We start from the raw sequence: 3,945 nt of genomic DNA, 5'->3' as shown, positions 1-3,945 counted from the left end.
AATGTCCTTTGTAATTTTAATTCCAATATATCTAATACATTCCCATAAAGTTTCTTTGGAAGTAAAGTTTGATTTGTCAAGTTTTTGAACTATGAAATCCCAGATCTGTTCAGTGGGGTTAAGATAGAGACCCTGTGAAGACCCTTGCATCATTTGAACGAATCCAGCAACTTCTTTCTTCTCTAAATAGTGTTGATCGAGTGTTTGGGGTCAGTATCTTCTTGGTAGTAGAATCCTTTACCAATAGTTTTCAAGCCACTAGATATACTATAACAGAACAATATTTGATTGTACTTGTGCTGGTTCATTGTTCCATCAATTTTCCAAACATCTCCTGCCACTTTTGTAGAAAAACACTCCCAAACCATTACATGTCATCTTCTAATGTTTATGGTAGGTGCTTTACATTCTGTCACCTTTCTTCCGCCGAAAATAAACCTACAATTCGAACCATATATTTCAAACTTGGACTCATCCATTCATAACATTCTTTTCCTATCATCAATTTTTTGAAAATTTCAGTCTTTTGACAAGGTTTAGAAATCGTGATAAAATTTTTAAAACAGCTACACCACCAAATATTTCATTCTCGTTGACTCTTCTTGATCTTGTAGATATGGACAGTTTTCTTCCATTTAGTACTGGGTCCATTATGTCATGTTTGAGGTTAGTGGCAGTCTTCTTTCTGTCCCAAACTCTGCATAAACAAAGCTACTTAACATCGATATTATTGTATTTAGATTTCTTCTTCTTTTTCTATTTTCAAATTTACCTTTTTTGGTCTCACGATCTAGGGTGTCCTTGACAGTGTGTACGGAGCATTACAAGTCTACAACAAATTATCGAAGAGTCCAACCAACATCACGTTAAGCTTTTATGCAAACTCTGCTCTACTGACAATTATCTACATTTTATCGGTATGTTCATTCAAGTGAATCCTTATGATGTGCCCTTGGTACAAGTATATGGAAATTCTAAAGAATGATATGCAACTGCAATAAGTTATCACTGAAGTATTACCTTAGTGTTCAAATTTACATTTTGTAATAGTACGGAAGAATTAGTTCTATAAAATGGAAAAAATGACAAAATATTCTTTTGTCCTAACACTTTTGCATAGCACTGTATGTTGGGTTTATTACACTAAAATAATCTAGAACATTCATTATGTCATTATAATCCATTTTGTAGTGTCTAGTTGTATTCGATTTGATGACCACATATCTTTACAATGGCCCTGCAGTACAGTTTCTATTACAAACAGCTCTATCTTCAAGCTTCTGTGTTCAAAGCACATATCGTTCTTTTTGCGGCATTTAATAATCCCTTTAGCTTACGATGTCAAGAGCTTCTTTTAACAATCCATTCACACAGAAATTTTTAGGCGCTGCAAACAGCAACTTGACCAATCTGTATTTATGTGGTATAACATGGATAATCATTTCATTCTCCAACTACTTATTATATGCTACAGTTAAACTAATATGTCATAAATGTAAATTGTATACAAATGAAGTGTCTCTTCTCATATACTGTTGTCTAGGGCATAAAGTGGTTTTCTCTCTGTCCTTTGTGGTTGTGGATTTACACTTATCACAAAATGTTCCTTTACTTACCATAGATGAGGTACAACTTGCTGCATATGTCTTTCTGGATAGCCTGGTGTCCCAAATACATCGATATTAATTTGCTTTCCAGTGACATTACTTATAATGGCTACACCCATCTTGGAATATCTAAATCTGACATCTGAACGACTTTGATCTCAGGCCTTAGTTTGTGAATCAGAAGACTTTTACATGAAGTGTTCTTTCATCAATGACCGTAGTTACGATCGTAAACAAGCTGAACGTGACAACTTTACAATCACCTTGGATATGTTTAACTACACTAGATTTGGTAGGTGATCTGATATCAGTGTGTTCTGTTATCCACGTTATTAGTTTTCTTTACATAGAGCCAATTTAACCCTCCTGGAAGCAAGGGTAAGTAAATCTGCAAACTAAGGACGACTGTAACATAAAATATGGTCAATGATCCTAAAAAAAAAAAAAGATTGTAGGAGACAAGTAAATTTGAAAACGGACCATAAGTGTACTTGTGGATATATCCTATGAGTGATCTTACTTGACTCATAATAACTAACTAATATATACTATTAAAATAAATTAAAAAGAAAAGAGCACTACACTTGGAATGATATTATACAGATTTCTCTTATTTTATTCACGAAGCATTTTATCAATCATTTAAATATTAAACATGTTACACAAACAAATTTTTGTGCATACTATCGTATTTTAAACGCACAATGAATCCAAATTTTAACTAAGTTTTCATTGAAGATATTCAAAATGAAATATTCAAAATTAGAGTATAAATATATAAATATTTTCTCATGGCATGTCATTTCACATTGGAACGTGACATCTTTGTTACAAATCAATGCCCAAAACAGTTCCGAATCTAGGGTTTGCGGGGGCTTATTTGAATATGGCATGCAGGGCAAGCTTGGTCCTTTATATAGGCTATTCTAGTATTTTTTTGTTTGTTTGTTTTTTAATTTCGCGCAAAGCTACACAAGTAAGGGGTTACTTCCATAGACCAATAAAACATTAAAAGGTTCTCCTACTACACCCAGATCCATAAAAATATAAAACATGGAGAAAGCCTACTTTGTTTTTGAGTTTTGAGAAAAGCTACACGAGAGCCATCTGCGCTAGCCGTTCCCAATTCAGTTTGTTTTTTGAATTTCGCGCAAAACTACGCGAGGGCTATCTGCTCCAGCCGTTCCTAATTTAGCAGTGTAAGACTAGAGGGAAGGCAGCTAGTCATCACATTCCACCGCCAACTTGTGGGCTACTCTTTTACCAACGAATAGTTGGATTGACTGTGATATAATAACGTCTCCACATCAAAAACAAATTGTGTGGTCACTTAAATACATAATTTAGTATCTAAGACAAATTATTAATTAATTTCTTTACCATATTATATACTAACAACTAAAAACTGCTTAGGCTAAACGCATATAAAAAATAAAATATTTATAACATCTACGTTGTACAAAATACCGTTTATATTTGACAATCTTTTATACAAGTGAAATTAAAATGAGCTTTTAATTCTTCAAATATCGTGTAGTACGAAATAATACAAAACTTCAAGAACCTTTACATTTGAGCTTGATAATAGTTGGAAAAGTTAGAGAAAAAATTATAAAATTGGTTTCAGATCACTATCTTCTACTAGCAAGTTTTAGGGTAAGATTTTGTTATGTGGAATAACCAGGATTAAATGTATAATGCCCTATTCGGTTTTTTATAACTCCAACATAAAACCTAAAATAAATTTCAAAGATTTGCTTTCTGCATTATCAATGTTATTATATACACAAACCTTTAGACCTTGGCATAGTAATTAAGAAAATTTGAGTCTTCCCACGTAAACGTATTGAGAAAGTTGAGTGAGGTTATATGCCTTATAACTGCCGTAATGTTTTGAGCATTTTATAAACCGTTCAGCTACGAGACGAGAAAAATTAAGTGTTGGACACTTAAAAGGTAGTAAAGATACAAAGTTTACCTCAAAAAAGTCCTTGTAATTTGCTAAAATACAGCGTTTAATATCAACTTCATTAAGTTGATATAGCATAACTTTAACAATCACATACACTTTTCCTGATGTAAGATGATCGTTGTTTCTTTGCAAACTTTATTTTTCTGCATATATTTTTGCAGAAATGTTATGTATGTTGTATTAAAGATGTAGATAATGAATCTCGTGATAATATCCAATATGCCATTATGTGATATTTATATATCTCTGTAGTTGTCCTAGAAACTATCATTCAATATATATTATGTTAAGTTGGTACGTTATACTGAATACAAAATTACATTTTTTTTCAGTAATATGCGTCACTCACTGTTTTGACTTTCACGT

The sequence above is a fragment of the Tachypleus tridentatus genome, chromosome 7 (genome assembly GCF_004210375.1).
Source record: "Tachypleus tridentatus isolate NWPU-2018 chromosome 7, ASM421037v1, whole genome shotgun sequence".
NCBI classification, from domain to species: Eukaryota; Metazoa; Arthropoda; class Merostomata; order Xiphosura; family Limulidae; genus Tachypleus; species Tachypleus tridentatus.
This window is presented reverse-complemented; position numbering follows the sequence as displayed.